Genomic DNA, 23,722 nt, shown 5'->3' on the forward strand with positions numbered 1-23,722 from the left:
TGATGGTATCATTAAAAATAATACAATACTTATTGCTCTATTAGTAGATTCGATAGTACTGGTGGGAATTATTACAACACTTCTTTTACATATTTTTGACTCAATAATTTAAAAAGTAAACCATTAAATTGCTTTAAATAGATTTAATCTAGAATTTAAATAAGATAAAGCAGGCTTTAATTATTAAGCAATAACTAATTATTTCAAAGATATTTTGGTTGCTTTAAGAATGGTTGCATATGATTACCAAAAATTAGCCCACACTAAATCTTGAAAACAATATATTAGCTTCGAGTTTATCAATGCTTTTTACAGCTGCCTTGAATTTAAAGGCATTTGAATAAATGAGATTCTTTTGACGATTTGAATACTTCAAAACCGTAGTGATATTTGGCAGCAGTGAGAAGGTCACATGTATGTATTATTTTGATAGTTAATTTAGGGTAAGCTTTGAGATTTAGGTCACAAATTTGAACCACAGTCACTTTCATAATGACCAATGTTTAATACCATCTGAGAACTACATGTTGGCTCTTGAAATGATTGAATGGTCTCATAGTAACTTTTATAATTATTTCTTACCTATTTTTTAAGTAAAATATTCTATCTGAAAATTGTTAAAGGCTGACTTAATTTTTCTTACTCTCTGAAGATCACAACTGTAACTTATAGAAAGACAGAAGAAATAAGAATGATTTATTTCTTACCTGAGAAAGAAATGTAAATAGAAATGTTTTTTTAGCCCAACTTTTAAAGTTTGATATTTTATTGTGTTGTCCTTTGCTTTTTAGTTAGAGGGAGGTCATATTAATAAAATCTACCTGTAGAGGAGGGAAGTACACCTAATTTTTTTTCAGTAAATGTTATCATTTTGTTGTGGTTTGGATGTGTGTCCCCTGCAAATCTTCTGTGGAAATGTGATCCCTAATGTTGGAGATAGGGACTAGTAGGAGGTGTTTGGGTCATGGGGGCAGATCCCTCATGAATGGCTTGGTCCTGTCCTCATGGTAATGAGTTAGTTCTCACTCTATTAGTTCACAAGAGAGCTGGCTGTTTAAAAAGGAGCCTGACACCTCTCTTTCTTGCTCCCTCCCACCATGTAGTATGCTGGTTCCTCCTTTACCTTCTGCCATGATTATAAGTTTCCTGAGGCCCTCACCCAAAACAGTTGCTGACATCACATTTCCCATACAGCCTGCAGAACCATAAGCCAAAATAAACCTCTTTATAAATTACCTAGTCTGAGGTATTCCTTTATAGCAATGCAAACAGACCTGTACATATTTAATCCCAGGCTCTTTGAAATTTGGAGATCTAAGGGTGCATCTGTATAGCCAAGAAATCTTTTAAAGCTTTGCCTATTATTTGAACCACAGTTGGCACCTGAGTAATTTGAGACTTAATAATTATTGACAGAGGCCGGGCACGGTGGCTCACACCTGTAATCTCAGCACTTTTGGGAGGCCGAGATGGGTGGATCACTTGAGATCAGGAGTTTGAGACCAGCCTGGCCAACATAGTGAAACCTGTCTCTACTAAAAATACAAAAAAATTAGCCAGGCGTGGTGGTGCATGCCTGTAATTCCTTCATGGGCCCTTTTCCTGGGGCTACACAGGAGGCTGAGGCAGGAAGATCACTTGAACCAGGGAGGTGGAGGTTGCAGTAAGCTGAGATTGCGCCACTGCACTCCAGCCTGGGCGACAGAGCGAGACTCCATTTCAAAACAACAACAACAACAAACAAACAAACAAAAAAGAACTGTTGACAGAAAAAAATAAATCTTTGGGCATAGCTACACCAAGTAGGGTAGCCACTTATGGCTACACAGGTTGTTCACAGAATAATTCCAGGGAGAGCCATTCACACAGACTAAGAATGGCACTCCTTTCTTAAGTTGTTCATTGCTGTCAAATGTTCAGCCTCCACAAATGAAAACTCGTAGAAGTTTTCATTTTAGATTTTGTTTCATTTCTGTTTATTTTTCTACAACTTATTCAGAGAGTCAGAATCCTTTTACTTAGCATTATCAAACACTAATTATTTGCGTCCCCATTGCTTCCTTAGATCTGATTTTGGTTTTTCACACAATGCCTGAGGTAGTGAGAATACCTTTCCCCTGCCAAAGCACTCATGCACACATGAGCATGAGTTCACTTGTGCACACACACACCTACCCCAAAGACAATGTTAGTGTTTCTGTAACAAACATTAACATTTAAATCAGTGCTTTATTCCTATAGAACTGTTTTGTTTTCTTCCTCCTATTCTTTTTCTCTCCTAGTGCCTAAGAAATTTATGACAACCGAATAGTTAAATATTGATTTGAAATCGTTATATGTGTTATATGGACAAAGTCATAAAAATGGAATTTAAGAAATATTAACCTACACTTAACCTTTTTTTCTTTTGATATGCTTGCATTCCTAGTGTTTAAAGTTGCAGCTTCCCAAATTAGCATATTACATTTCGTCTGGGGTCTCTTTTGAAACTATTGGTTTCTAAAGCTTCTTTTACAGATGTAATATTAAAATAATTTTATAATTGCATAATTCATTTGCCTTAAAGCAAGGAACTTTTGTGTGTACATTGAGTGATTATTTGTTTGTATGTGCAGTTATAAGAGATACAAATCTAGAGAAAAATGTATGAAATTCTTCATTGTCAATTTCAGTCAGTTCTCAGAACTTGAAACCCATTCAGAGAGTCTATCTCTGCACTTTCTCACTGTCAATTTTCTGTATAAATTCTTCACATAAACTGTAAACTTGGTTGTTCTCATAATGATTGGTTTGGTCTTTCTGCCATAATTTTTGTTATTCCTTTTTCTATTTGTCTAGGGTTATAGGTAGTACTTTTCTTCTTGGATTTCCTGCCTATAAGTTAGAGGTTTACCTTTTGAGACTCAATAGAAATCACACTTGTGTTCTTTTTCAATCCTTTTTAAATACATCCATACTCCTTTGCTGTTTTATGATTCATTCACCATTGCTTCCAATAGATATAGATGCAATTCAGCAAAACCACTCCCTTAGGTTTGCTGAGTTCATGCTTTTATCAACTGGGAGAGTTGACTGTAAATGCAGTGCTTGATCTATATGGAATGGCACCAGGCTTTCTGGAGAGTGCAGTTTCTAGAAATCATGTATGGTGTGTGGTTGACTAAGGCAAGTCAATAATATCACAACTTAAACATAAACAGCAGCATGAGCTCTGAAAAGGCATTATGACTGTAATTCATGTGTTATCATATTTAGTATATTATTACTATGAAATTTACTGGTACAGAATGTATTCGAGAGAAATTCACTGGCCAGACTTGATATCCCAATAACATAATGAGGGAAGAATTTGAATAAATTAAGGAAAGATGTTCACATTAGAGCAGGAGTCCAGCTTGTAATCGCAGCTTCAGCCACAGCAGGACTTTCTTTCTAATCCTTTATCCCTCTGTCTCTTGAATATCCCTGTTAACAAGCTAGTTGTTGGAGATAATTTAAGCTGTGGCAGCTGGATTTGTCTAAGTTGGGAAAACAGGCTAAATTGGGGAAAGCTGAAGGTTGTGCTTTTGCAAACCGTTGTCTCTCATAAAACTCTATCTCTATTACAGACATTTCTTTTAACTTATAATCCTTTATCTCCTATTGCCTCCAAGGTGGCTCTATGTAGATAAATGATGCCGTCTCAAATTCAGAATGTTGAAAATAATTCACTGTGCTCTTTCTGCAATTGACTTTTCCTTGACTTCACTGTTTCTATTAATGATGTAATAATTGTTTTTCCCAGGAACTGAACATTAAAACCTCTCACATGTAACTCCTCTTTCTTTTTCAGTCATGATATCTAACCCCCTTCTACTGCATACTTCACATTTCTTTGCCAGTCAGTGCTTTATTTCTGGCCTTTAATACTTCTCACATGAACCCATTCAGTAGTTAGATCAGGAATGTCAGCACTCACTCACCTATTTCCCTTACAATCCATAATATACAAGTAGGTACATTAACCTTCTTTACTAAAACATGGCTATTGTCATGGCACCTCCTTGTTCAAAAACATTTAAAAATTTACAATTGCCTACCAAATTAAGTGTTAGGTCTCTAGTCTTGCATTGTAGACCCCAAGATAAAACTGCAGCTTATCCTTCTAGTTATATATTATATTTCTTCCCTTTATTAACCATGTTTTCAGCTAAAACAGACACATTTGAGGGGCTGTGTGATTGATTATGTGGTAACAATAAGGAGACGGATGGTGAGGAAATGGAGGGAGAAACTAGAGCCAGAATATAATCCAGTTTATATAATCACATGAGTTCGTTTTTATTCATCATCTACTAAATACAGGGCACTATGTGTCAGTAAATGCTATGTGATAAGAGAATATAAAGGAATATAAGGTAGATTTTTCTGCCCATGAAGAAGTTATATTTTCACTAATGATATAAGATTGCATGAAATATTAAGGAATAATAAAACATTTAAATTGACAACAAGAAGACAGGTCACAATGCAAAACATAATTGCTTGCCTGATGAATTTTACAATTTCTATAAATTTTAAAGGACATAGAGATTAGACTGAGTGAGCTTTATGGAACAGATGGGATTTGAATGTTTCAGAGGCAGGATATTTTGATTTGAGTGCAGGGTGATAATAGAGATTGGTAAGATAAAGCAGGAGAGGCAGGTAAGGGCTCCTCATGATAACTATGTATGGAGCAAGTGCTTTTCAGCTAGTTGCATGATCATGAAGGGGATCCAGAGTGGGAAACGGGCCGTGCCCTGTGGAGGAAGACCCAGGTGAGGTTAGTAGTTTGCCGAGGAGATATAATTAGGAATTCACGAGAGGAACTTAAAGCAGAAAGGTTAGAGGAAAGAACTGAAATCTGGACCTTGATATTTGCTTTTATATCCCTCATTGAATCTTTCTGTAAATTCCATTGACTCTTTCTTCAAAAGACGTACCCAAATACTTTCTCCCCTATTTCCTAGTCCAAGCCAGTATTATTTCTCACCTGGGCTATTGCAATAGAGCCTTATGGCCTCTGTCCTTTATTCTCACCTCCACTTCTACTCCCTCTAAGCCATGGTCTGTTACCACACTTGGCAGCCTCAGTTTACTTTCAAAAAGAGAGATCATTCTACTCCAGAACCCTCAGGATGATTCCTCATCTCACTAAGAATAAAAATGCAAGTCCTTACCAGGGTCCACAGGGGTCCACCAGATCTCGTCCCCAGTTACCTTCTTACCTACCTCATCTCCCACCAGTCTCTACCTTATTCACTCTCTGCCTGCCGCATTTTTTCCTTGTTTCTTTTTTGTTTGTTTGTTTGTTTTTGAGACAGAGTCTTGCTCTGCTGCCCAGGCTGGAGTGCAGTGGCACCATCTCAGCTCACTGCAATCTCCGCCTCCCGGGTTCACACCATTCTCCTGCCTCAGCCTCCCAAGTAGCTGGGACTACAGGCACCTGCCACCAAGCCTGGCTAATTTTTTGTATTTTTAGTAGAGATGGGGTTTTCACCATGTTAGCCAGGATGGTCTCAATCTCCTGACCTTGTGACCTGTCTGCCTTGGCCCCCAAAGCATGTTCCTCCTCAGGGCTTTGACATGTGGCTGCCTGCAGTGCTCTTCTGTCAGTTACCTGTTTGGCTCTTTCCCTCAATCCTTCAGATATTCCATGATCTTCCATCAGGGCTTCCTGTCCACCAGCCCATCACTTTCTACTCTCTTATCCTGCTTTAATTTCCCCCTCACAGCACTCATATGTCTAACATGGTATATATTTATTCATTTGTTTATTAAGAACTCTTTGCAGTAATATAGAAACTTCATCAAAGCAGAGATTTGTTTTTCTCTACTGTATCCCAAGCACCTAGAACAGTGTCAGATACATATTAGGTGTCCAACAAATATTAAGTAAGCTGAGGGTAATACCATTGAAACAGATGAACTAGAAGAAATAACCCTGGAGCCATGATAACTTTCAAAGGAGTAAGAAGGTACAAATTAATTTAAAAATGTATTGAGTGTCATAAGTGCTCCAGGAACCATTCTAGATGTTGGGAATATAGTGTTCTGCTTTCATTCTCCCTGAAAGATACAGACTGTAAGCAAGTAAACAGATATAATTTACAGGAATTAGGCCTATGAAGAACATCTTAAAAATTGCAAAACAATAGAAAGTGATTGTGGAGTGTGGGGCATTAGATAGGGGTAGTTAGGCGTACCTTCTCTGAGGGGATAACATTTGAGCTAAGACTTGAATCATAACGTTCTAGCTAAGTGACTTTTAGGGCAACAGTGAGCCAATGTTTTAGAGTTCCCTTGTAGTGCCACCGTAGGGTAGTCTTTTCTCACCATGAATGACCCTTGCCCATTCATGAGTATGCTAGCGGGGAGGGGCAGGGGAAGTGAGTACTCCTGAACTTTCCTTTTTAAATTAAATTTAATTTAATTAAATTAATTTATTTATTTACTTATTTTATGCTTTAAGTTCTGAGATACATGTGCAGAACGTGCAGGTTTGTTACATAGGTATACACGTGCCATGGCGGTTTGCTGCATGCATCAACCCATCATCTACATTAGGTATTTCTCCTAATGCTATTCCTCCCCTAGCACCCCATCCCCTGACAGGCCCCAGTGTATGATGTTCCCCTCCCTGTGTCCATGTGTTCTCATTGTTCAGCTCCCACTTATGAGTGAGAACATGCAGTGTTTGGTTTTCTGATCCTGTATTAGTTTGCTGAGAATGATGGTTTCCAGCTTCATCCATGTCCCAACAAAGGACATGAACTCATCTTTTTTATGGCTGCATAGTATTCCATGATGTATATGTGCTACTTTTCTTTATCCAGTCTATCACTGATGGGCATTTGGGTTGGTACCAAGTCTTTGCTATTGTATATATGCCACATTTTCTCTGTCCAGTCTATCATTGATGAGCGTTTGGGTTGGTACCAAGTCTTTGCTATTGTGAATAGTGCTACAATAAATATACCTGTGCATGTGTCTTTATAGTAGAATGATTTATAATTCTTTGGGTATATACCCAGTAATGGGATTGCTGGGTCAAATGGTATTTCTAGTTCTAGATCCTTGAGGAATCGCCACACTGTCTTCCACAATGGTTGAACTAATTTACACTCCCACCAACAGTGTGAAAGCATTCCTATTTCTCCACATCCTTTCCAGCATCCATTGTTTCCTGACTTTTTATTGATCGCCATTCTAACTGGCATGAGATTGTATCTCATTGTGGTTTTGATATGCATTTCTCTAATGACCAGCGATGATGAGCTTTTTTTCATATGTTTTTTGGCCACATAAATGTCTTCTTTTGAGAAGTATCTGTTCATATCCTTCACTCACTTTTTGATGGGGTTGTTTGTTTTTTCTTGTAAATTTGTTTAAGTTCCTTGTAGATTCTGGAGATTAGCCCTTTGTCAGATGGGTACATTGCAAAATTTTTCTCCCATTCTGTAGGTTGCCTGTTCACTCTGATGGTAGTTTCTTTTGCTGTACAGAAACGCTTTAGTTTAATTAGGTCCCATTTGTCAATTTTGGGTTTTGTTGCTATTGCTTTTGGTATTTTAGTCATGAAGTCTTTGCCAGTGCCTATGTCCTGAATGGTATTGCCTAGGTTTTCTTCTAGGGTTTTTATGGTTTTAGGTCTTACATTTAAGTCTTTAATTTATCTTGAGTTAATTTTTGTATAAGGTGTAAGGAAGGGGTCCAGTTTCAGTTTTCTGCATATGGCTAGCCAGTTTTCCCAACACCATTTATTAAATAGGGAATCCTTTCCCCATTGCTTGTTTTTGTCAGGTTTGTCAAAGATCAGGTGGTTGTAGATGTGTGGCATTATTTCTGAGGCCTTTGTTCTGCTCCATTGGTCTATATATCTGTTTTGGTACCAGTACCATGCTATTTTGGTTACTGTAGCCTTCTAGTATAGTTTGAAGTCAGGTAGCATGATGCCTCCAGCTTTGTTCTTTTTGCTTAGGATTGTCTGGGCTATATGGGCTCTTTTTTGGTTCCACATGAAATTTAAAGTAGTTTTTTCCAATTCTGTGAAGAAAGTCAATGATGGTAGCTCGATGGGGATAGCACTGAATCTATAAATTAGTGTGGGCAGTATGGCCATTTTCACCATATTGATTCTTCCTAGCCATAAGGATGGAATGCTTTTCCATTTGTTTGTGTTCTCTCTTATTTCCTTGAGCAGTGGTTTGTAGTTCTCCTTGAAGAGGTCCTTCCCATCCCTTGTAAGTTGTATTCCTAGGTGTAGTTTATTATTACTTAAGAATCACAAGAAAGATTATAGGACTGCTAGAGTTTTCATGGAAAAGTCAAGGGAAGGATGACTTCTACTAACTAGGTTTAAAGAGATAGCAAGAGACAAAAATAATGATGATTTTAGGAATACCCTCCATTAGCCCTATAAGCTCGTTGTGCTGGTGAAAACTCTGCTTCCTTAGCAGAAGGTAAGCTGCAAGACAGCCGAATTCTTTACCATCTTACTCACCAGTTTCAATGGCTGCTGCATTTGTGCAGTTGTATGCTACACTATGGCACCACAATTCAAGAGGATGTGATTCAAATCACAGACATCATAGACGTGCATGTTTATTGCCAAAATTATTCAGCAAAGGCCGTACAACACTCTCTTTCAATAAAATCAGGTTATACAATGATTTCCAAACAGATATAAGTAAAATATCTTAAGGAAGTGAATTCTTAAAAAATACCTCCCAAGCTAATGATGGCCTGATATCTGGAGCCTTGAAGATTTCCTGACATATAGTGTATACTCAATAAATATTTGTGAATGAATGAATTCAAATTTCCTTCTAATTACTTTTCTATAAATCTATATATTAATGTGATGGCTAATATTTTTTAAAGCTCCAGAATTATTATATACCAATGAGGAAATTTGCAACATAGCTAGTAACATAATTAATATACAGAAATCAGTAGTCAGTAGACAAATGGAACAGATTAGAGACCCCGGAAATAAAGCCACACATCTACAGCCAAGTGATCTTCAACAAAGCCAACAAAAATAAACAATGGAGAAAGGATATTCTATTCAATAAATTGTTCTGGGAAAACTGGCTAGCCATGTGCAGAAGAGTGAAACTGGACTCCTACTTCTCACTGTATATAAAAATTAACTCAAGATGGATGTCACAATCTCAAATTATAAAAATCCTAGAAGAAAACGTAGGAAGTACTTTTCTAGATATTGGCCTAGGCAAATAATTTATGACTAAGTTCTCAAAAGCAAATACAACAAAAAGAGAAATTGACAAGTGGGATCTAATTAAACTAAAGAGCTTCTGCCCAGCAAAAGAAACTATCAGCAGTGTAAACAGACAACCTACAGAATGAGAGAAAATATCTGCAAAGTATACATCTGTAAAAGGATTAATATCCAGAATCTGTAAGGAACTTAAACAGATCCACAAGCAAAAACCAAATAACCCCATTACAAAGTGGGCAAAGGACATGAACAGATACTTCTCAAAAGAAGATATATATGTAGTGGCCAGAAAATATATGAAAAAATGCTCAACATTAATAATCATCAGAGAAATACAAATTAAAACCACAATGAGATGCCATCTCACATCATTCAGAATGGTTATTATTAAAAAGTCAAAAAATAACAGATGCTGGTGAGGTTGCAGAGAAAAAGGAATGCTTATATACTCTTGGTGGGAATGCAAATTAGTTCAGCTATTGTGGAAAGCAATTTGGAGATTCCTCAAAAAACTAAAAATAGAACTACCATTTGATCCAGGAATCCCATTACTGGTTATATACTCAAAGGAAAATAAATTGTTCTACCAAAAAGACACCTGTACTCATATGTTTATTACAGCACTATTCACAATAGCAAAGACATGGAATCAACTCAGGTGCCCATCAGTGGTGGATTGGATAAAGAAGATGTGGTACGTATACATCACAGAATGCTATGCAGCCATAAAAAAGATCAGCATCATGCTCTTTGCAGCAACATGGATGCAGCTGGAGGCCATTATCTTAAACAAATTAACACAGAAACAGAAAACCAAATAATTCATGTTCTGATTTATAAGTGGGAGCTAAACGTTGGGTACACAGGGACATAAAGATGGAAACAATAAATACTAGGGATTCCAAAAAAGAGGAGGGAGGGAAGTAGGGCAAGGGTTGAAAAACTACCAATCTGGTACTATATTCACCACTTGGGTGATGGGATCATTAGAAACCGAATTTTCAGCATTATGCATTATACCTGTGTTACAAACCTGCACATGTACCCCCTGAATCTAAAATTAAATAAAATTTAGAAAGAAAGACAATAAGTTTGAGAAATCTTCTATGAAGGAAATGTAAAAGTTTAATTGTTGTGGGTTGAATTGTGCTACCCCCCACCCCCATTCATATGTTGAAGTCCTTATCCCAAGTACCTCAGACTATGACTTATTTGGAAATGGGGTCACTGAAGATGTAATTAGAGAAGATGAAGTTGTACTGGATAGGGTGGACCCCTTATCCAGTGTGACTGATGGCCTTATGAAAAGGGGAAATCTGGGGACAGACTTACAGAGGAGAATGCCATGTGAAGATGAAGGCAGAGACTGAGGTCATGTTTCTACAAGCCAAGGAATGCCAAAGATTGCTAGCAAATCTCCAGAAGCTAGGAGAGAAGGATGGAACAGATTCTTTCTCAGAGTCATCAGAAGGAACCAACCTGTTAATACCCTGATTTCAGACTTCTAGTCTCCAGAACTGTGAAAGGATATGAGACAATATATTTCCATTGTTTAAGCCAACCAGTTTGTGATACTTTGTTATGGCAACCGTAGCAAACTAATACAGTAATAATACATGATAGAGAGTGACTTCAGATTAAGGGGTCAGGGAAGGGCTCTTGGAGAAGTTGACATTTAGGTGAGACCGGAACAATGAGAAAAAAACCAGCCTTGGAAGGACCCTGGGACAGGTATTCATTCAGAGGGAACAAGAGCAATCACTTAGAGGAGGAGAGTTGGGAGTCTTGTGACTGGTGGACTGGATAAATGACATTTTTTTCCCTGAATAAACATTTATTGACAAGTATTTTGGAAGAGTTAACACAGACTCAAACAGTAACCATGTTACCCCCAGAAAGTAACTTGAACCTTTTGGTGTTTCTGTGATAGGTCAGCATATGTCTCTTTTGATAGTTCCACATACCCAAGTATATAGGACTGAATTCAGTAGTTGTTCTCTTAATAGTATGAAATTTCAATTCAGTACTAAAATGGCAATTTGAGGGATTTCTGTTTTCTACTTTTCAATTAATTGCTTTGTACAAATAGCAAGCACAGTGCCATGTGACTAAGACCTCTGCTAGTTAGAGCTGGAAAGGAACAAGTGAGATTATTGCAGTTTACAAGGGAACAGTCAAGAAATATGGAGGAGTTAAATCAGGGATCACTAAGAAGAATGAAGACCCAGGAGTAGAACTCACTTTTTCTAATCCCAGTTGCATGCAATGTCTGCTGGTCCTGCAACAGCCTCCTCCAGAATCTTGGTGGGCAGTGAATACATTTTTGTTGATGTGAGAACATCAAAACAGTGCCTTGATTTGGAAAATATAAAGCAAAGGGGAAAAGGCAGTTTCTGGTAAGTGGAAGTAATTCTCGGCAGGCAATTCTTATCCAGTTAGCGCTAAGGAATTTTGTTCATGTAGTGAGAATGAAAACACATTGAAACAAATAACCCAAGTTTTCCATAGCAGTTCCAGAAGACGAGGATATGGGTTGTTATTAATATTCTCCGCTTGCTTGTTCCTTTCTGTTCTGCTGGAGATGAAAGTGCCCTGTGGCCCTACTCAAGCAGTTGTTCATTAATCTCCAGACAGGGCTGGAGGAGCAATTGAAGGAGCCCAGCAGGCTGGACACATGTGGAGCATTGGTGAGAAGCCCATGAACATGCCAGCCAAAGAGGGAGGCAGGTAAAGCTCCCCTTTCATGCCCTCTTTGTTTCCTTTTCTGCGGATACATCTTCTAAGAAGGAAATTTATTTTTAATGATGATTACCATGTATATTCACATTGAATTCTCACAACATACCTGGTACTTAAGTATTTTTATGTCCAGTTTTCTGAATTGAGCCTTGGGACTCAGAGGTTATGTCACCTACTTTATGGGGCATCATAAACTTAGCATGAAGTTTGCTGAAAAACGTGGACTTTTTGATCCAGTCTGGTTCTGGATTCAAATTCCAGCCTCATCCCTTACTAGCTGTGGGAAATTGGGCAAGTTACGGAAAACTTTCTGTAGCTTGGCTGGGTGTGGTGGTTCATGCCTGTAATCCCCGCACTTTGGGAGGCTGAGGTGGATGGATAATGAGGTCAGGAGTTCGAGACCAGCCTGGCCAACATAGTGAAACCCCGTCTCTACTAAAAATACAAAAAAAAAAAAAAAAAAAAAAACTAGCCGGGCATGGTGGCGGGTGCCTGAAGTCCCAGCTACTCAGGAGGCTGAGGCAGGAGAATGGCTTGAAACCAGGAAGCAGCGGTTGTGGTGAGCCGAGATCGTGACACTGTACTCCAGCCTGGGCGACAGAGCAAGACTCTGTCTCAAAACACACACACGCACACACACACACACACACACACACACCCCTTTCTGTAGCTCAGTTTTCCTATCTGTAAAATGGAGATAATAATACTAATAGTTCTTTTGTCCTAGGGTTGTTGGGAGGATTAAATGTATCACTATGTGTAGTGGTATTTGGAACACTGCCTGACAAATGATGATGAAGAAGGAGGAGCACAAACTCAGGCCTGTTTCACTTTAAGCCTCCAGTGCTGTTTGTACTATGCATAAGCTACTTCTCTTTTCAGAAGCCCAGCTTCCCTCATGACACCTGACTATTCTTCAGACATTTGCCTCCCTTCCCTCCCACCATAAGTTACCTTTCCTGAATGACAGTTCTTCTGGAACTACCAGGTGTTTGGATTACTTAACCTGATGACTCACTGTAGGCTGAGATGTTACTGAGTGCTCCTGGCTTGATGGTGTGCTTTTTATTATGCTGGTGGTTTGAGCTGTATAGGCTTGGAATAGGTTGTCTTAGAGGTTGAACAGCAACTGGTAGAGAGAGTAGACAGAGGATCCATGAACTGGGCAAGAGTTGGCTCTACTTTTCTATGTAAAGAGAAGACCAATGCAGGAAGTACAGTCATTGCAGCAAATTCTAGATGACAGATCTTTGTGCCACCAGGCCTTTACCTAACTCTCAAATATCTCACCATTTGTTAAAGGCCTTCCTTATTTGTGTGTAGGCCAGCCAGATCTGGGGGCAGCAAGTCATCTGAATAAAAGCTGGTCACTCCAGAATCTTTGTGGAAACTGACTATTTTGATAGTCTTTTTGTGACTGAAACCATGTAAGATTTGCATTCATAGCTTAACATATTTTGGTGTTTGTTTTCTCAAGCTAAGCTAATTATTTATTTTAAAATTTATCTCAATCTATACCACAAGACTAGATGCTTGAATGATGGTTTGACAAATAAGTAATTTCTTATTCAAAAGTTTGTTTCTGCCTAAACCTTTTTAGGCTGAAGAAGATTTTGAATGCAAACCCAACCTGACCTCGTGATGGTGCAGAGGGTGCCCTGAAAGAAAAATTTTGGCAAGAATCAGAAAAGAAAACAAACCAATTTGGACTATCTTCTACTGCTAAAAACTGAACTGAACTGAACTAAGAAGGGAGGCGGGCTAAAAGGCTGCACATCTTTTAAGGAAACAAAGAGTGTGTGTGTGTGTGTGTGTGTGTGTGTGTGTGTGTATACACTTTATTTCTGTTGACAGATGGGTCTTAGCTACCAAACTTGGAAGAAATGTAGGCAGTAAATCAGTTTTCCCATTTTATGACAGACTTTATCATGAAAGATGATTCTAAATGTAAACACAGTGGGTAAAATGCCACTTAGAGGGAATTTAATAAACATACTAATTTAGACCTCAGCAAGAGAGCACCTAAATATCAAGCATAATGATATACCAGAAATCAAATATTCAGGATATCTATTTTAATCTAAGAGGAAACAGAACTCTTTATCCTAATCTTGCTGTAAAGCCTTTGGCTTCCTAAAGTATGTGATCTTTAGGAAATTAAAGGATTAAATTGAATGCATCCTTACTTTGGTATGTACTTACAACTAAATAAATAACATGCTTGTTATGACTGCAAACAAAATGAATTAAGTGAAACAAGACAGACAGCATGGACTTGCTGATGTCTTTGTTTTTGACAGCCTCTAATCCTGGAAACAGGAAGATGTTGAGATGAATAAACATTCTTTGTCTTTGTGAGCTCCCAAGTGGTTAAGTCTATGCCCAGAGTCATGCTAAGGAGTTCAGAAACTGTGACAGCCAGAGACCTTGCATATGTATAAAGGAAATCTCTCCTTTCCATTGTCTTCTCTGTATCCTGCTTATCTGAAAATCCACTAATGCTTTAGCATTTGTTGCTCTCAAATAGAGTAAGGGGTGGGGGAGGGAGAAGAAAAATTCCTCGTGAGACTCTTGTGAAGAATTGTCCCCCTTGAATAGTGGTCCCAGTTTAGTCGCTGTCAGCTGTCACTGAACCTTTCAAACAAAGAAAAAGACCCATTGCTTCCCATGAAACCTCATTTTCAGCAACATTTAGCCCAGGGGCCACAGATGTGCGTCCCCTTTCTAAACGGAATGCTGTCCTGAGCCAAATATGTCAGCAGTTAAACAGCCCACAAACACACCACAAATATTTGTTTATTAGGAATCAAAATGTGACATGGGCTACAAAACCGAGGGCTAGATTATTAAGACCAGATTGAAAAGTGCTGTGGTGGTGCCTGGGTAAATATCACTAGTGGTACAATATTGAAAAGATTGGGAAGTCATCAACCAGCCCTTCAGAACTGAAACACGTGATTTAACCACAAGCTGTACTTTATGAAATCTTAAGTACAAAGAGTGACCTAATTTAATCCATGTGGGCTACATATTTGATGTCAACAGACTTTTCTTTTAAACAGTTCAGAGAATGCAATGGTGTCTTTAGTATTTAATAAAATCTGGACTGTTTCCTGCTAAGTCACTTATCTTGAGGGATTAATTATTTTTACATTATGATTGATATTCCATGGATTTTATGGGTTTTCCATACCTTTTTATGCATGTCCTTTTTGCAAGGGACAATTAACCATAAGTCTTAAAACATTAGTCTCCCGCAGGTGTAATGGATGTGTAAGTAGGTCCTGAGGCAGACAGTACTGCTCTTGCTGACGGGCTTGTAAGAGACACAGAATGAAGACAATAGTTGCTGTCAGAAGTAATATACATGATGCTTGCTTCATACAGAGGCTATTTGTGGACTTAACATGACAGATATGCACATATAGAAAAGTGCCTTCTAAACGACTCTTCTTAAAACAGTTTGATAATGCTTGTGGGCTGGAGCTTCCCCATAGTTTAGGTCCACAACATGTTTTTTACCAGAGTAATATTCTGGCAACATGATTATAAGTTTTTTCTTCTACTAGGTAGACATCTAGTTAGCTGTTGACTGTTTTTCTTTAACATTATGATCATTAGCCTTAAATATTCAAGATGAACACATTTCACAAATGTATATGAGCCTTTTTTTTTCTTTTTTTGAGATGGAGTTTCACTCTTGTTGCCGAGGCTGGAGTGCAGTGGTGCAAACTTGGCTCACTGCAACCTCCGCCTCCTGGGTTCAAGTGATTCTCCTGCCTCAGCCTCCCGAGTAGCTGGGATTACAGGTGCGTGCCACCACACTCAGCTAATTTTTGTATTTTTTTTAGTAGAGATGGGGTTTCACTATGTTGGCCAGGATGGTCTTGATCTATTGACCTCGTGATCTTCCCGCCTTGGCCTCCCAAAGTGCTGGGATTACAGGCATGACCCACTGTGCCTGGCTCCTATATGGGCCTTTTTAAAAGGCCCAGTGGAACTAAAATTTCTGGTATGTCTCAGTCCATCAAGAATAGTTGAAAGTGATACAGTGTCTGCCTTCAAGTAGCCCTGAGGATCTCTAGGTTGATAAAAGCAGGGATAAAATAACTAGTTTTTTCTTCTTTTTTTTAAAAAAAAGGTGAGCAGGGGAAAACTCAGGCCTGTGCCCCATCCCTAGCCATACTCGATCTTGTAGAACTTCGCTACTTGACCTGATGGTCTGTAGACCCCAGCATCCACATCACCAGAGGATTGGTTAGAAATGCAGACAGCTGCCCTTCCCAGACCCTACTGAATCAAAGTCTGCATTTTAACAGAAATCCTAGGTGATTCATAGGCACAATTTAAGTTCAAGAGGCACTGCTTTAGAGGGCTTTTGGGCATGGTTTTAGGAGGCCATAACTAGTTGGGCTGATCCTTTAAAAAGTACCAAAGAGAAGGAAAATTTTCTTTGTTGGATACTGTCTTCGTCTGTTTTGTGTTGCTCCAAAAGAATACCTGAGACTGGGTAATTTATAAAGAAAGACATTATTTAGCTCACATTTTTCCTAGCTGAGAAGTTCAAGGGCATGGCCTTGGCTTCTGGTGAGGAATTCCATGCTTCCTCACAGCATGGTGGAGAAGGTCAAAGGGGAAGCAGAGAGGTGAAAAGGGGGGTAAACTTGAGGGGCATCCTAGCTTTATAGCACCCACTTTTGAGGGAACTCATTCATCCCCATGAGAACTAATCCAGTATTTTAGTAGTGAGAACACACTCACTGTACCATAAGAGCAGAACCAAGCCATTCCCGAGGGATGCACCCCCATAATCCAAACACCTCCCACTAAGCTCACCTCCTAACACCTTCACACTGGGGATCAGATTTCAACATATTTGGTGGGGACAAATCATCCATATCCAAGCCATTGCATCTGGATGTAACCCTGGAACATTAGAACAGATGAATTAGTATCAGGTGGTTTTGAGGTATTAAAAAAACTATATTTCGAATTAAGTAGTATAGGATGGTGTCCAGTATTGAACATGAACAAGAAAAGCCACTTTTTTTTTTTTTATTCCTCTGAAAATGCCTAAGGCTGAGTACAGTAAGAAAGGAAGTAGGTAGGGTGGGCCGATTCTTGCTTCAGTTTTATTACAGCTTTAAAGTTGAACTCTGCTTTTCAATTTTGAATTTGAACATTCAAATATTTTGGACCAGCAGAGGCCTCATAATTTTAAGTTTTTCCTTTAAAAGAAAATAAATAGGAGGAGTTTTTTTTCCCAGGGCCAGACCTTTAACATCTTTGGCTAATAGTATATAAAAACACACATTCTATGTACTGGAGGAAATTTAATGTTCAAACCAAATTATAATATATTATTATTTGTATTCACTCTGACGTTTATCATGTATAATAAAAGGAAATGCATCCTCATCAGATATCTTTCATTTTTAACTTATCAAAAATAAATTCACAAAGTAAAACATTTAAGGAGTAAAAGAGGTATAAAATGAACAAAACAAAAAGCCTTTTTTTTTCCTACCACTTCAGGCTCCCCTTCCAATACTGAACAAATAATTAAAGTTAACAATCTGTTTTCAATATCTTTCCAGATAAGTTTTAAAATTTTGCACACCCTCATCTATCTTTCTCTCTCAATCTTTTTCTGATTTTAATATTTTTAAAATTTGCACAATGGAATTATATCATGCAGTTTTTATAGTACCTTGCTTTTTTCACATAATTTGTTTTGCAGAACTTCTGTGTCACCATCTACATATATGTGTCATTAAAAAATTTTTTATTTGGAAATAATTTCAAACTCACAGAAAAGTTGCAAGAATAAGCATGGTACATTATACCCTTGCCTAGATTCATGTATTTGATAACATTCTTCCCTATCTGATTTATGATTTGAGCTCTGTCATCTCAATCTTCTTTCTGTCTCCCACTTTCTTTGTCTTTCTCTTTCTCTCTCTTTGTGTGAGTGTGTGAATGCGTGTGTGCGTGTGTGTGTGTATATATGGAAGCATATATATTTTTTATCTGAATCATTGGAGAGTAAATTGCCTACATTATGGCACTTTATCCCTAAATATTTCAGTGTATATTTTCTAAAAACAGGGAAATTCTCTTACATTACCATTATATTATTATCAGCTTCAGTAAATTTGACATTGGTACAGTACTTTATTATCTGTATTTCAGTTTTATCAATTGACCTACAAATGACTTTTTCTAGCATTTGTTTTCCTCCAGTATGAAATTAAGTGTAGGACCAGGTATTACATTGAGTTGCCATGCCTTTTTGGTTAGCTTTACATAGGAATATTGCCTTGGCCTTTCTTTGCTTCTCCTCTACCCCACTCACACATTTTAAAATAGAAAATTCCTTCTTATGAATTTGTCTGATGTTTCCTTAGGATTAGATTTAGAATCTGTACTCCTTGGGCCGGGCGCTGTGGCTCACGCCTGTAATCCCAGCACTTTGGGAGGCCGAGGCAGGCAGATCATGAGGTCAGGAGATTGAGGCCATCCTGGCTAACACGGTGAAACCCTGTCTCTACTAAAAATACAAAAACTTAGCCGGGCATGGTGGCGGGCGCCTGTAGTCCCAGCTACTCGGGAGGCTGAGGCAGGAGAATGGCATGAACCCGGGAGGTGGAGCTTGCAGTGAGCCGAAATTGTGCCACTGCACTGTAGCCTGAGTGACAGAGTGAGACTCCGTCTCGAAAAAAAAAAAAAAAAAAAAGAAAAAAGTATGTGTACTCCTTGCACTTATACTATGTAACTGACATGTCCTTTTCAAGATATTGCATCTGTAGACACATGATGTCCTTATGTTAATTTTAATTATTCATCAAAGGGTTATCCACTTTTTCTACTATATGTTAATAGTTTCTACTTTCTCCTTTGCAATTAATAAGCATTCTGTCGGGAGATAATTTAAGGTGATACAATCCTGTTGCTCATTAAAATTTCCCCCTCAGTTTAGCTTTCTTTGACTATTCTTGCCTGAAATAATCTTTAGTATGATAGTTGCAAAAGGATGACCTTCTGTCTTCAACACTCACTCAACATTTATCTGTTAAACTTGGCATTTTACTGTAATCAAGAGCCATCCCTTCTCCCTTAATTAATTTGAATAGACTCTTTCTTTCCCCCCAACTGATTATAATTCATTATTGAATTTAGTTTGGGCCTCCAATTTTCCTGGAATTGACTACTGATGATCTTTCAACTGAATCCTCTGTCCTTCTGTCATGTTCCAATCATTTTTTGTTTTGTTTTTTGAGCACTTTTCTATTTCTCATATAACAAGATGTTCTAGGATAATCTTGTATTTACCCCAGCCTTGGAATCAGCTACTTCCCAAAAAGCCCTGAGTGTTTTTAGTTAAGAATAATGTTAGATAGCAAGTGTGAGAAGTAGGTGTGCTTATTTCCACTGGGGTGCCTTCCATTCATGAGATGAATCCCACTTTGTTGTGATGTATAAAATAGACTCTATTTTTTAGTGCAGTTTTAGGTTCACAGCAAAATTAAGTGGAAAGTACAGAGAGTTCCCATATACCATAGCCCCCCAACCAGTCTCCTCTGCTATCAATATCCAGCACCTGAGTGGTACATTTGTTATAATCAATGAACTTACATTGACATATCATTATCATCCAAAGGCTTTAGTTCAAATTAGTGTTGTTCATTCTGTGGGCTTTGACAAAATGTTCAGTGACATGTATCCACCACTACAGTATCATATACAATAGTTTCACTGTCCTAAAAAAATCTTCTGTGCTCTGTCTATTCATCCCTCCCTCTATTCTAACCCCTGACAACCACTTATCTTTTTATTGACTCCATACTTTTCTCTTTTTGCGAATGTCGTACGGTTGGAGTCATATAGTATCTAGCCTTTTCAGACTGGCTTCTTTCACTTAGTAATATGCATTTTAAACTTCACCACGTCTTTTCATGGTGTTATTTCTTTTTAGTGCTGACTAATATTTCATTGTCTGGATGTAGCATAGTTTGTTTATCCATGCACCAATTGAAGGACAGATAGGTTGCTTCCAACTTGTGGCAATTATGAATAAAGCTGTTAAAAACCTCTATGTGCAGGTTTTTGTGTGGACTTAGTTATTAACTGATTTGAGTAAATACCAAGGAGTGCAATTGCTGAATTGTATGGTAAGAGTATGTTTAGTTTTGTAACAAATTGCCAAACTCTTTTCCAAAGTGGCTGTACCATTTTGCATTCCTACTAGCAATGAATGAGAGTTCTTATTGCTATGCATTCTTGCTAGCATTTGGTGTTAGTGTTTTGAATTTTGACCATTCCAAGGTATGCAGTGATATCTCATTGGTGTTTTAATTTGCAATTCTCCAGTGACATAAGACATTTAGCATCCTTTTATATGCCTATTTGCCACCTGTGTATCTTTTTTGGTGAGATGTCTATTCATGTCTTTTGCTCATTTTTTATTCTGGTTGTCCATTTCCTTACTGTGGAGTATTATGAAGTTTTTTTTGTATATTTTGGGTAACAGCCCTTTATCAGATGTGTCTTTTGCAAATATTTTCTTCTGTGGCTTGCCTTCTCATTCATTTAATATTATCCTACTTATAAATTGCTGAGTTTTCCTTTTTCTGTTTTTTTTTTTTTTTTTTGAGATGGAGTCTTGCTCTGTCGCCGAGGCTGGAGTGCAGTGGCACGGTCTCGGCTCACGGCAAGCTCTGCCTCCCAGGTTCACGCTATTCTCCTGCCTCAGCCTCCTGAGTAGCTGGGACTATGGGCGCCTGCCACCACGCCCGGCTAATTTTTTGCATTTTTGGTGGAGACGGGGTTTCACCGTGTTAGCCAGGATGGTCTCAATCTCCTGACCTCGTGATCCGCCTGCCTTGGCCTCCCAAAGTGCCGAATTACAGGCGTGAGCCACCGCACCCCGCCAAATTACTGAGTTTTATTTGCTAATTATTTTTAGTATGTTTGCACTTTTGTTTATGAAGAATATTTGTCCGTGGCTTTCTTCTCTTTTAATGTCTTCGGTTTGTTATTAGAGTAACGCTTGCTTTATTAATGAGTTGGGAAGTGTACTGTCCTTTCTAGTACTATTTCTTCCTTAAATGTTTGGAGAATTCACTCATGAAACCATTTGGGCCTGGAGTTTTCTTTTTTAAATTTTATTTTGTATACAGTTTTTAACTGTTAATACAACTTATTTAATAGATGTAGAACTATTCAGTTATCCATTTAATTTTGAATGTATTTGATTGATAGTCTTTATTTATTTTTAATTTTATTGATTTCTGCTCTTATCTGTATAATTAACTTTCTTCTGCAGGTTTTGGATTTATTTTGCTGTTCTTTCTGTAGTTAAGGTGGAACTTTTGATTACTAATTTGAAACTTTTTAAATATAAAAATTTAATGTTGGGAGGCTGAGGTGGGCGGATCATGAGGTCAAGAGTTCGAGACCATCCTGGCCAACATGGTGAAACCCCATCTCTACTAAAAATACAAAAAATTAGCTGGACGTGGTGGCAGGCACCTGTAGTCACAACTATTTGGGAGGCTGCGGTAGGAGAATCGCTTGAACCCAGGAGGCGGAGGTTGCAGTGAGCTGAGATCTCACCATTGCACTCCAATCTGGTGACAGAGCAAGACTCTGTCTCAAAAAAAAAAAGAAATTTAATGTTGTAAATTTTCCTCTAAGTACTGTTTTAGCTACATCCCACAAATTTTGACATATTATACTCTCATTTTGATTCATTTCAAAATATTTTTAAAGTTGCTTTGATAGTTCCTTTTTGATCCAAATTTAGTAATATATATTTTTTATCTCTAAGTATATCATTTATTTTCCAAATGTTTGGAGTTTTCCAAGTATCTTTTTGTTATTGACTTCTAGTTTAATTCAATTATGGTATAACATACTTTATGTGATTTATATTTGTTTTTAGGTTGGTAAGGTTTACTTTATGGTTCAAACTATGGTTTATCTCTGTCAATTTCCATGTGTACTTGAAAAAAGTGTGTTGTGCTTTTGCTTGATGTCATGTTCTATAGATATCAATTAGGTTAACTTGGTCATCTATATCCTTCCTGATTTTCTCCCACCTTATTCTATCAGTTACTGACAGGAATGTTGAAATCTCCAAATGTAATGACGGATTTGTTCATTTCATCTTTTAGTTCTATTGTGTTTTGTTTCATGTATTTTGAAGCTCTGTTGTTATGTGTTTACAGCTTAGGATTATGTCTTGTTGGATAATTGATTTCTTTGTTATTATATAATGCCTTTCTTTATTCCTGATTATATTTCCTGTTCTGATGTCTACTTTGTCTGATATTGTAGCTATTCCAGCTTTCTTTTAACTAATGTTTGCATTATATATCTTTTTTATCCTTTTACTTTTATCTATATCTTTATGTTTAAAGTGGATTACTTATAGACAGCATACAGATGAGTGTAGCTTTGAAATCTAATATGACAATCTCTTTTAGTTGTTGTGTTTAGACTATTCACATTTAATGTGATTATTGATATGGTTGGATTAAAATCTGCTATCTTCAAAGCACTTTCTGTTTGTTCCATCTGTTATTTGTTTCTTATTTTCTTTTTCCTCCTTCTCTTATGTTAAGTACACACTTTTTAGGATTCTATTTTGTGTCCTGTATTGAATTTTTTTTAGCAATTAGGATTTACAATATATATTTCTAATTATTAGAATCTACCTTGGAATATTTTTAATGCTATTTCATGTATACTGTAAAGACCTTACAACAGCATAGACCCAACCTGTCCTTCCCATTTTTTGTGGTACTGTCATGGTACGTTTTATTTCTACAAATACTTTAAACAAACAATTTATTGCTACCAAGTTTTTGCTTTTCACATTTATCTTTCAGAACAATTAAAACAGAAAAAATGAATTTTACTTGCATTTATTTCAAGTATTCTTTATTTCTTTGTATATTATATGTACATTATGTATATATATACACATATATGTATATGTGTATACTTATATACGTGTATATATAAATACATACATATACACACACACACACACACACACTCACACATTTCTGTGTTGTATCATTCCTCTATCTTTCTTTGTTTCTTTTTTTTTTTTTTTTTAGGGGCAAGGTCTTGCTCTGTTGCCCAGGCTTCAGTGCAGTGGCACCATCATACCTCACAGCAGTCTTGAAGTCCCGGGCTTAACCTCTTTCCACCTCAGCCTCCTGAGTAGCTGGGATCAGAGACATACACATTTGTTTTTTCTTTAATTTTTTTTTTAAGGGTAGGTCAGCTGGAAATAAATTTCTATAGTTTTTGTGTGCCTGTGAAAATTTTTAGATTTTTATTTCTTTATTTTTGAAATTCGTTTTTGCTGGGGATTGTATTTTGTTTTGACATTTTCATCTCAGTATTTTAAAGGTATTACTCTATTATCTTTGAGTTTGAATAATTTTTGAAGAAATGTCTATCTTTTAAAATCATTTTTCCTTCTAAAGTAATGGGTCTATTTTCTCTGGAGGCCTTGAAAGGTTTTTCTTGGTGTTTTGCTTTTAGGAATTTAAATATGATTTGCCTATGGTGTGTCTTTTGTTTTTTTTTCCTGCATTTTTTCATATCTGTGATTTGGCACCTATCATTAATCTTGAAAAATTCTTGGTTATTATTTTTTCAATTATTTCCTCTGTCCCATTCACTCTCTTCTCCTTCTGGGAT

General features: G+C 37.3%; 1 long non-coding RNA gene across 1 annotated transcript in view; it reads left to right on the plus strand.

Annotated features, from left to right (window-relative positions):
* Positions 1-23,722, plus strand: part of LOC129054745 (uncharacterized) — a 444,081-nt gene that overhangs the window by 63,307 nt on the left and 357,052 nt on the right. The window contains exon 4 of the long non-coding RNA XR_010136531.1: positions 11,896-11,992. This is a non-coding gene — a long non-coding RNA (uncharacterized LOC129054745). The remainder of the gene's footprint in view (positions 1-11,895; positions 11,993-23,722) is intronic.

The sequence above is a fragment of the Pongo abelii genome, chromosome 13 (genome assembly GCF_028885655.2).
Source record: "Pongo abelii isolate AG06213 chromosome 13, NHGRI_mPonAbe1-v2.0_pri, whole genome shotgun sequence".
Taxonomy (NCBI): domain Eukaryota; kingdom Metazoa; phylum Chordata; class Mammalia; order Primates; family Hominidae; genus Pongo; species Pongo abelii.